The sequence below is a fragment of the Triticum dicoccoides genome, chromosome 4B (assembly GCF_002162155.2).
Source record: "Triticum dicoccoides isolate Atlit2015 ecotype Zavitan chromosome 4B, WEW_v2.0, whole genome shotgun sequence".
In the NCBI taxonomy this organism is placed as follows: Eukaryota; Viridiplantae; Streptophyta; class Magnoliopsida; order Poales; family Poaceae; genus Triticum; species Triticum dicoccoides.
The window spans coordinates 426852414-426864132 of record NC_041387.1 but is presented as its reverse complement, the minus strand read 5'-3'; positions in this window follow the sequence as shown (position 1 = coordinate 426864132).

The following is an 11719-nucleotide window of genomic DNA, read 5'->3' as shown; positions in this document are numbered from 1 at the left end:
CAGGGAAATACATTTCCTGATGAGCAGGATAAAGATACTGGCAAAATCCGGACTGACGATAGTCGAGGTCATGGCAATATGCATAATGCGGGGAGTGCAACCGCTTCAATATCGGGGGAAGCCCATGTGGCACTTCAATGGGGAAGACGACGCCACCCGCTGCGGCCGTAAGGGTCCGGACTCCGCCACTGCTCTGGAAAGGATAGTCTGATTTATACAAAAGGGAAGAGGAAGAATTCCTTTGCATTAAACCGCGGGACGGATTCTCCATGTACAGCCCCCAGAGTGGGTAAGTCGTCATTCCTTTCCCTGCTTCACTTACTTTAGCGTTCTCTGCTAAGTTTACCCGCATCGATGTTTCCGAGCAGGAACTGAGGAGGGCCGTAGAAGGAATCTTCAGCCCCTCCCCGCAGCCAGAGGACCCTGGAAGGGCCCTAGATCCAGGACTCAAAGAAGATCCTGATATTACTGTGGAGCTTGTCAACGGGGTATTTTATCAAGCGAGCTGTGATGGTGCCTAAGTGGCCATTATTGCCGACTATCCCGGACTGCTCCCCGTGTCGCGTGTAAGCCAACTAAAAACCCTATCCTCCAAAGAGGACTCCCCTCAGGTATCATGCCTTACCCTTGAGGCGTCGTGTTGTTTGCATAGACGACGGTTGGAGCGTGGGGCCGAGCCCCTAGGGACTCGTCGAACACGGGCATCCTTATCGGGCAGGCTCGAGAGGAAGGCGGCGAGGGTCGACACACCGCTACAGAGGTAAAGCAAAAACCTGTCCTGCGATTATGGTATTTGAAGTATAACAGCGCCCTTTGTGTCCTGGCAGGAAAAGGAGCAGCCAGACTATATCCGGGGATCCCGCCAATCACGCCTCCACCAGCCGGGTTCCAGAACCGGTTTCGAGAGCGGAGGCGGACACGGGGCCAGTGCCGCATAGTTCTCCGACAGAGGATGCGGATATGCTATCGGGCACGAACTCCGAAGTAGAGAGCGCCATGAATCACCGGCGCCGGAGGGCCGTGCTTCGGAACAACATCTTCTCTGAAGAGGCTTTTAATGCCTTCAATTCGGGGGACGCATACATCCGAGCAGCTCAAGGAGGGCTTGCCCTGGCGACGGACCAGTATACCAAAGATATACAGGTAAGAAATTTTGATAAGCATGTATAACAGTAGCCCCTGAGACTTGAAACGGTTGGAACAACTATTTTAAGGATCAATTTATGCACAGGTCCTTGTAGATAAGAATGAACAATTAGCTCGGGAGCTAGAGGAATTCAAGGCCCAGCTAAGGGACACTGTTGCGAAGTTAGAGGAATCCCAGAAGGCCTCATCTGGTAACATTTGTCTCAATTGTATGAAGATGCACCAGTTAGTAAGCGGCTGGTATGACTAGTCTAACAGAAAATTCTGCAGACAATCCCGGGGTGAATCCGGAGGGCGTAATGGATGACGACTCGCATCTCAAAAGGCAGCTAAAGGCTGACGAACGCATCCTTACGCAAGTTAGGCAAGAGAAGAACAATCTTCAAGATGCCAATATTCGGCTGGACGTGGAATTAAAAGACGTCCGCGCTCAACTGGCAGACTCTGTGAAGGAGAACAAAAGGCTTAGATGCGGTATTTACAGTGAGTGCCCAAACGAACTATATTACAGTTCGGCGAGGAAGTGTATTGAAAGAATTTTGCTTGTAGGAATGTTAATGGGTCGCCCCGAGGAGGAGATGCCCTCATCTACGGGAGAGGTACTACAAGAACTTTCACAGTTGCACGAGCAAGCTCGGCGGGTGATGCACGACGTTGCTCATGCCTTGTGGCCATCAAGCTTCCTGCCGAATGGCATGGGGGAGCTTGTGGATCTGCTTCAAGGAGCCCGGCGGTGCTTCCGATTGTGGAAGATATCAGCTTGCTGGCAAGGTGCAAGAGAAGCCTGGGCAATGGTGAAGACGCGCTACACCAAGCTGGACCCAAACCATATGGCCGAAGTAGGACTGGCGGGGCCAGATGGGTAAGAAATTCCCGTTATTCTGGTATATGACCAGGTAGCGTTAGCCGCCAAGTATTCTCAATAGTATTGTAAGCTAGATAGCCTACTGGATGGTATAGAGGAGTAATATAGTCAGTCTAAGTGACTGTGTAATTCAATGGACATAAGTATTCCCTACCCGGATTAAAATCATTTGTCATGGCGGACCCTTTCGCTTCAGGCCCCGGATCCTACAGTCTGGGGTGTGTCCGAATACCCGCTCAGTTATACAAAACCGGGGTATGCATGGAAACTAGGCGTAGGGGTCATAAGTGCTTGAACAGACAAGTACCCAACTACTTATGTTATTACATGGATAGTAAGAAACATCTTCCAGGGAGAATAGTTCCGTTAGGGGTTCCTTTCCCTGGGTACGCATGCGATGATGCACATGTCCGGACTGCGAATGATGCACAGGATATAAGGCATCTAGGTATTTACGTTGTAATAAACGAATACATCTTTTGTTCACCGATTGAATATTCTCTTAAGGAAACTAGATTTCGGCTTCACCCAGTCTGAGGTACACATCCGGCTGAACCGGCAGTAACAATCGCAGAGGTGCTCCCCTTATGCCCTAGCCGAATTAACGGGAATGTAGGGCATAAACACAAGAGCCAGGCAACCCAGCTTGGCCACGTCTTAAGTCATATCGATACATATAATGGTGAAGAAAAGGCACATATGGAAAAAGAAATGCATATGTGATAGGCGAAAAGCCATTAGGGTATTTATTTTTAGCTTCCGTATAGGAAGCCCCCAGGTATTGCTTACACACATAGTGCGGCCGGAGTGATCCGGAAGTCCGTACTGTATTAGATACTTTGTGTGGAGAGGAAAAAAAGTCAAGAAAGGAGAAGGGATGGAGCATAAATAAAAGGGAGGGAGTAAGGAGACGAACATTGAGTTCGGCGTTAGGCGTAGAATCTCCGGAGTCTGGCCGCATTCCATGGGTTCAGCTCGAGCCTGTTATCGGATGCATTACGTAAGCGGTACGCTCCTCCGGTGAAAACTTTGTCGATGACAAAGGGACCTTCCCACTTGGGTTTGAGCTTGTCCTTCTTCTTCTCCGGTAGGCGTAGAACGAGTTCGCAAATATTGTAAGTTTTGGCCCGTACTTCCCTGCTTTGGTATCGTCGAGCCTGCTGTTGATAGAATGTGGAGCGGGCTTTTGCAATGTCGCGCTCCTCCTCCAGGGAATCCAAGTTATCCTGCCGATCTAGCTTGGCTTCCTTCTCTTCGTACATGCGTACACGTGGCGAATCATGTATTATGTCGCAGGGTAGTACTGCTTCCGCGCCGTACACCATAAAAAATGGTGTATATCCGGTGGTGCGATTCGGTGTGGTCCGCAGCCCCCAGAGTACGGAGTCGAGCTCCTCGACCCAGTGCGTATCTGACTCTATTAGAGATCGCACTAGTCTGGGTTTGATGCCGCTCATAATGAGACCGTTTACACGTTCGAGCTGGCCATTTGTTTGGGGATGGTAGACGGATGCATAGTCAAGCTTAATGCCCATTTTGCCGCACCAAGTTTTCACCTCATCGGCTGTGAAATTGGAGCCATTATCAGTGATGATGCTGTGGGGGACGCCGTATCGGTGTACGACCCCGGATATGAAGTCTATGACTAGTACGGATTCGGCCGTTTTGACTGGTTTGGCTTCTATCCATTTGGTGAACTTGTCCACCATGACCAATACGTATTTTTTCTTATGGCTTCCTCCTTTAAGGGGTCCAACCATATCCAGCCCCCAGACCGCGAAGGGCCAGGTTATGGGAATTGTTTGGAGCGCGGTAGGGGCATATGACTCTGATTGGTGAAGAGCTGGCAACCGACGCAGTGTTGGACAAGGTCCTGTGCGTCTGCTCGGGCCGTCGGCCAATAGAAGCCTATATGGAAAGCCTTGCTGACTAGTGCCCGAGCCGCGGCATGGTGCCCGCCCAGTCTGGCATGGATTTCAGCCAAGAGCTGCCGCCCTTCCTCCTCAGAGATGCATATTTGGAGCACTCAAGTGGCACTTTTCTTGTAGAGTTCCCCTTCATGGAATTTGTAAGCTTTAGAATGCCGGACAATGCAGCATGCTTCGTTTTGGTCTTCTGGGAGCTCCTGCCTATTTAGGTAGGTCAAGAAAGGCTCAGTCCATGGGGCGACTACGGCCATGATTTCGTGGGCCGAAGATGTTATTTCGGTGGCAGAGCCTCCGATTATTTCTGATGGTTCAGAATCTGGGTGTGAGTTCGAATCCGTGCTAGTACTGCCGGACTTCCCTTCCCATACCACGGATGGCTTGAACAACCTTTCCAGGAATATGTTAGGTGGGACAGGGTCACGTTTAGCGTCGATGCGGGCGAGAACGTCAGCCGCGTGATTGTTTTCTCGAGCCAGATGGTGGAATTTGAGCCCCTCGAACTGAGCTGACATTTTGAGGACGACATTACGGTAGGCCGCCATTTTCGGATCCTTGGCGTCAAAGTCTCTGTTTACTTGTGATATTGCGAGGTTCGAATCCCCGCGCACTTTCAGGCGTTGGATGCCCATAGAGACCGCCATCCGAAGCCCGTGCAACAGAGCCTTGTTGCATTGTTGGAGTCTGTGTATAATATTTGGAGGACGTACTGGACCGTGTCTCCAGTGGGAGACGTCAGGACTACACCTTCTCCCAATCCGGCCAGCATTTTAGAGCCGTCGAAGTGCATGATCCAGTTGGAATGCGCGCCGTACTCTTTAGGGAGTTCGGCCTCTGTCCATTCGGCGAAAAAGTCAGCCAGTACTTGCGACTTGATGGCCCACCATGGTTTGTATATTATGTCGAATGGAAGGAGCTCGATGGCCCATTTAGAAATCCGGCCCGTAGCGTCGCGGTTGTTTATTATATCATTGAGTGGTACTTCGGAGGCCATCATAATCGAACACTCTTGAAAGTAGTGTCGCAGCTTCTGGGATGCCATCAAGACCGCGTATGCTATTTTTTGATAGTGTGGGTATCGGGATTTGCATGGGGTGAGGACTGTGGATACGTAATAAACCGGCTTTTGGAGCGGGAATTTGTATCCGTCAACCTCTCGTTCGACGACGAGCACTGCGCTTACAACTTGGTGCGTTGCAGCTATGTACAGTAGCATGGGCTCGCCGATATTTGGCGCTTTTAGGACTGGATTACTGGCCAGTAAGGTCTTTATTTCACCTAGTCTGGCCGCGGCTGCGTCCTTCCACACGAAGTGTTTGGTGCACCGAAGGAGGCGGTAAAGAGGTAATGCCTTTTCTCCTAACCTAGAGATAAAGCGGCTCAAAGCGGCCACGCATCCAGCTAGTTTCTGGATGTGCTTGAGGTCTGTTGGTATATCCAACTGCGATAGAGCTCGGATTTTTGCCGGATTTGCTTCAATTCCTCTATTGGAAACAATGAAGCCCAGCAGTTTCCTCGAGGGGACACTGAAAACGCATTTTTCTGGATTCAACTTGATGTCGTATGTCCGGAGGTTATCGAATGTAAGCCTCAACTCATCTATTAGGGTTTCGACGTGTCTTATTTTTATGACCATGTCGTCTATGTATGCCTCCACTGTTTTGCCGATTTGTTTTTCCAGGCATGTTTGAATCATGCGTTGATAGGTTGCATCGGCATTCTTAAGCCCGAAAGGCATAGTGTTGAAGCAAAAGGGGCCATATGGCGTTATGAAAGCTATTGCAGCTTGGTAAGACTCTACCATCTTTATTTGATGGTATCTAGAGTATGCCTCGAGAAAACACAGCGAGTCGTGTCCAGCTGCGGCATCGATTATTTGATCGATGCGAGGGAGGGGAAAGGGATCCTTGGGGCAAGCCTTTTTGAGGTCTTTGAAGTCGACGCATAGGTGCCAGGATTTGTCCTTCTTTGGTACCATTACCAAGTTTGCCAGCCACTCCGGATGTTTAATATCTCTGATGAATCCGGCCTCAAGTAGCTCGGCTAGCTCTTCCCCCATTGCTTGTCGTTTGGGCTCTAAAAATCGCCTTAGGGTTTGTTTGATAGGTTTGTATCCCTTTAGTATGTTAAGGTTGTGTTCGGCCATTCCACGCGGGATACCCTACATGTCCGATGGGTGCCAGGCGAAAATGTCCCAATTCTCGCGTAAGAAGTCTCGTAGTGCGGCGTCCATTGAGGGGCTCAACTGTGTCCTGATGGAAGTTGTCTTCGTGGGGTCCGTTGGATGGACTTGGAATTTGACTATCTCGTCTGCAAGTTTAAATGAGGTGGACTTGGATCGCTTGTTGAGTATCACGTCGTCCCTGTCCACAGTGGCTCGTAGCATCGTTAATTCTTCGGCTGCTAGGGCTTCGGAAAATGTTTCCAGGGCTAGTGCTGCAGTTTTGTTTTCGGCGCGAAGTGCGACATTCGGATCACTAGCTAGAGTGATGATTCCATTGGGCCCGGGCATTTTAAGCTTCATGTACCCGTAATGGGGTATGGCTTCAAAGCTCGTCAACGCATCCCGCCCTAGAAGGGCGTGGTATCAGCTGCTGAAAGGAGCCACTAGGAATGTGATTTCTTCGGACCTGTAGTTCTCCGGGGTGCCGAATACCACATCGAGTGTGATTTTTCCCGCACACCGCGCCTCCCGACTAGGGATAATTCCCCTGAAGGTTGTGTCGCTTTGTTCAATGCGGCTTTTATCAATTTCCATCTTGTCGAGCGTTTCTTTATAGATCAAGTTTAATCTGCTCCCACCGTCCATGAGTACTTTAGTGAGCCGTAAGCCATTCACGATTGGGCTAAGGACCAGAGCGGCTGGTACCCGGATGGTCTGGAATCGAGGTTCATCGCTGGCATTGAAAGTTATAGCAGTGTCGTTCCAGGGGTTTATTTTTGCCACATGGAAAATTTCAGCGGAGCTCCGATGAGCTCGCTTGCGCCTATTGTTTGAGGCGAAAGTCTCGAAGACTGTTAGAACTGTATTGTGCTCATTGGCGGGATGTTGTTCTGCTTTACAGCTTGCAAGAAGATCCTCGCCACTTTTTGCAACCTGCCGGAGTATCCAACACGCCCTATGGCTATGGGTTGGTGCTGTGTCCGGAGCACTGTGGAGTTTACATGGCCCATCGAGCCATTCTTCCAATACAGTTCCCCTCCCTGGGGTGTGCTTTGGTTTCTTTGGAATTGGATCGGCCGACTTAGGAGAGTTCACCCGTTTAGTTCGGACAAAGGTCTTGGTGAGAGCCGTACTGTCCCAAAATTTTGTTTGGGTTTTCCAGGCGCTTTCCATCGCATAGTACTTCTGTACTATGATTGCCAAGTCCGCGAAGTGTACTATGTCATGGCGGCTTACAGCATTAAGGAGTCCTTTGTCCGTGCAGTTTTTGTAGAAGAGTGAGACTACGTCCTCCTCGCGGCAATCCTTGACCTTGTTAAGTGCAAGGAGGAACCTGGCCCAGTAGCTATATACAGTCTCCTGGGGATCTTGCCTGATGCGGGAGAGACGGTTTAAGTCTAGGTGGGTGTTGTTAGCTGAATCTGGATTCTGATCCGATCTAACACCCAGGGGCGTGGGAGGTTCTGAGCCTGACAGCTCGGGATTCGGAGTGCTGCCCAATTTCTTCGGCCTAATGCCCGATTCTAAGTCCGGGACCTGGGTCATGTCTTCCTTTGAGCAGGTGTTCGGCTCAAGGAGTTCGGTGATACGTATATAATTCGCCCTCAAAGTTGAGGGGCAATCCATGTGTGGTTCCTCCACTACCGCTATCTCATGGGTGGCCGGCGGGGATCTGATGTCCCTTTGGTCGGCTTTAAGCCCGATCCGGTCATAGTCTGTAGTGACTCCCAAAGCGGCGATGTGATCCAAGAGCTCATTAAGGGAGGAGAGCTCCATCGGATCCATCTGTTCGGCGAATTCCGAACTGACGCGAAGGTTATTCTTGATGACTCGAGGGGCCATCGTCGGTGCAACCACCGATGGCGCAGCCATGATAAAGCTGCCAAGTCAGAGAGTTTGGCCTACAACCAGAGCTCCCCCTGAGGTAATGTTGTCCTTGACGATGAGACGAACCATCGAGCCTTGCAGCAATGACACAGAGGAACTCTCAATGAAAGCACTAATGTCGGTGTCAAAACCGGCGGATCTCGGGTAGGGGGTCCCGATCTGTGCGTCTTAGGCTGATGGCAACAGGAAGCAAGGGACACAATGTTTACCCAGGTTCGGGCCCTCTCGATGGAGGTAAAACCCTACTTCTTGCTTGATTAATATTGAAGATATGAGTAGTACAAGAGTAGATCTACCACGAGATCGTTGAGGCTAAACCCTAAGAGCTAGCCTATGATGGTATGATTGTAATTGTGATCGCCCTTCTAAGGACCAACCTCTCCGGTTAATATAGACACCATAGAGGGCTAGGGTTTACGTGGAGTCGGTTACAAGGAAGGAAACACAATATCCGGATCGCCAAGCTTGCCTTCCACGCAAAGGAGAGTCCCATCCGGACACGGGCCGAAGTCTTTAGTCTTGTATCATCACACTTCAATAGTCCGGATGATGTATATAGTCCGGCTGTCCGGATACCCCCCTAATCCAGGACTCCCTCACTCGGCGCCATGACAATCGCAACAACTCGAAGGACAACGGAGAGGGCCTCGCGGGCCCTATGGAGGTATGATACAGCGCCCGCTGCTCATTCAGGAAGCCAGGATCATCGGACACCTATGAGCACCTTCGAGAAACTGAGACGGCATGAAATGGTAAGGCCGCGCTTGGGAGCTCTGGTTTATTTCAAACATGTATTAACATACGAGTGTAATTTACTCGTCATCGGAAACAACAAGTAAAATACAGGCGTAATGAAACCGAGGGCCCGAGGTCTATAAGTAAAACCGGCGGGTTACGCGTGTAATTTGAGAGACCAGTGTATATTTTACGAGCACTGCTATATGGACGACATTACTAGACGATACATGCACGACGTGCGTATCATGCCATCCATGGGCAAGGATGAAACAGCAGCTAACGGCTGGATTAGCAATCGTACGAGTGTCGTTCAGCATTTTTATCGTTTGTGAAGTACTTCCGATATTTTACTAGTCGAAATCGACCAACCAAGCGCCTTCGCCCGAGACCATCTGCTTTAATTTACAAGCGTCAGTTTTACAAGCGGTTTTGGTTGGAAAACGGCGATCCAATCATGGCCTAATATCATGAGTTGGTCGGAAGATCATATGGTTTCACGTCTAACCTACCCGACATGTCGTATAGGCTATGAATGAAACATCGGACAATGAACTTCTTACGCACGGAAACAATAGAAGAGGATGATCTTCTTAACAAGCAAATCACTGGCATTAGATCGACATGCAAAACAATACGAAGCATTATTCTCAGGAGGCACGGTGAACAGCTCGTGATGCCGCATGCCACAACATTCCAAGCTTAACTTTGCAATCGAACACAAGGCCTGGCATTACATAGGCAATATTCAAAACAAACTCTTAACACATGAATATCTCAGCAGAGTAACTATTTACTTCTCAACTGAACACAGGAATAGGAAAAAACACTCGACATTGCTCACAGCAAGGGCATCCCACTCAAAAATATCAAATGCATGTCTTCTGGCTAACATCAATGAGAAAATTTTGACAAGGCTTTCCAATTCCAATATATTAAACTAACGTCTTCTTGCTAACATCAATGATTAAACTTTGACAAGCTTTTCCCATTCAAAATATGTAATGCCTATGATCGTGGAGTCCTGTCATAGCTTCTTGTACTTGTTTGGGCACTTTTTGCCCAGGGCACTCCACGTGTTGTTAAATTGCCAATGGTCTCTGCAGACTAGTCATGTCACCGGTGTCTAATAATACTCTGTAAATATTCTCGGTCATTCCTTCTATAATGTAGCACAAACAGTGACTGCTTCTTTCTGCAAAGTGGAACAACCAACTGGACCCAGTAACGCAGCAGTTTGCCTTGGACACATTGGCTCCTTTTGTGCAGTTCAACTAAAATCGAAGTCGGAATAAAACCGAGCTTTAATTTTGGTATCCCTGTAAGCAACAATAGGTATAAGGGAAACAATTACTGAGAAATAACAGTTGATGACTTGTCTTAATGGGAAACAAAGCAGGAGAGTGGCAATTCTCCATCAGTGTGATTCATTCATATTGACTGAGACATTATGTTAACAATGCCTTGTTTCAACATGTATAAAGAACGACAAAGCAGAAAAGTACCATTCCTAACACAATGTAACTGATTCATTTTAACAGAGACATTACCTTAACAATACCTTGGTTAAACATGTAGAAAGAACTACAAAGCAGGATAGTACCATTCCTAACAAGTGTTGCAGTTTTGAACTAAGATTCAATAGTTAATTAATTCTGAGAGTGGCATTGCTTAATTTTACCAGCGGCATTACATTAATGAAAAGCATAAACAGTTCCAGGGGAGAGTGGGCGCAACAACAATATGTGCTTCCATCTACTTATAAAGGGGGTGATGCAGAGTTTGTTGTAACAAAGCAACAAGCATCATGACTGGGTTGGTCCAATTTTTGTTCACTACTTAATGGGAAAAGACAGCAATACAACAGCTTCAATTCAACATTTATTTAAAACAGTACCAATACAAGTAGCACAACATCTCAAAGCACACTGCATAATCATGTGGATGAAGGCCTGTAGTGACGTTTCATGAGAACACTAGGATACAATATGAATCTGCCAACATGAATAGGAAATCCAATCTCGTTTTGTGCAGTTGCACTGAAATCAAGCAAAGTGTTTCGCGTAGCGAAGCAAAATGTCGCAATAGAAACAAGTTGAATAGATATCCCTGTTCAAACAGAGGCAAAAAAGGAATCAATTACTGGCTAGTAAAGGAGGATGAAACATGCAGCCACAAAAATGGTAATCCCGCCAATCCCTAACAAGTGTTGCAGTTTTGAAATAAGATTCAGCAGTTAATTCTGAGAGTGGCATCATTTACTGGCTTATAAAGGGGGTGATGCTGAATTTGTTGTAACAAAGCAACAAGCATCATGTCTGGGTTGGTCCCATTTTTGTTCACTACTTAATGGGAAAAGACAGCAATACAATAGCTTCAATTCAACATTTATTTAGAACAGTACCAAAACAAGTAGCACAACATCTCAAAGCACACTGCACATCATGTGGTTGAGACCAAGATTTGAAGCAACTCGCCACGAAGACTGGAAACAAATCTCGATCTCCTTTTGTGCAGTTCCAACAAAATTAAGCAAAGTCACCGGTGTGACATTCAAGTTGAACTGCACAAAACACTCTTAAAACATAAGTGTTTCGAGTAGCGAAGCAAAATGTCGCAATAGCAACAAGTTGAATCAATACCCCTGTTTTAACAGAGGCAAAAAAGGAAACAATTACTTGCAGATAAAGGAGGATGAAACAAATGGTGACAAAAAGAAGCATCTAACTTATCTTGGATGGAAAACAAAGTAGGATAGTAGCATTTCTAAAACGGTTGCATTGATTCATATTAATAGAGACATTCTCTTGAAACAACATTCGTTAAAAATGTAACTTACTTTTAACAGTGGCATTGCTTCAATTTTCCGGTGGCATTCTTAGATTAACAACAGCAAAATAGCTGTATGGGACATGCTAGCACCATGTGCATCCACACGTATAAATGGGTGATGCAGAGTATGTAGCCAAGCAGCATATCTGTGTTGGTCCCATATTT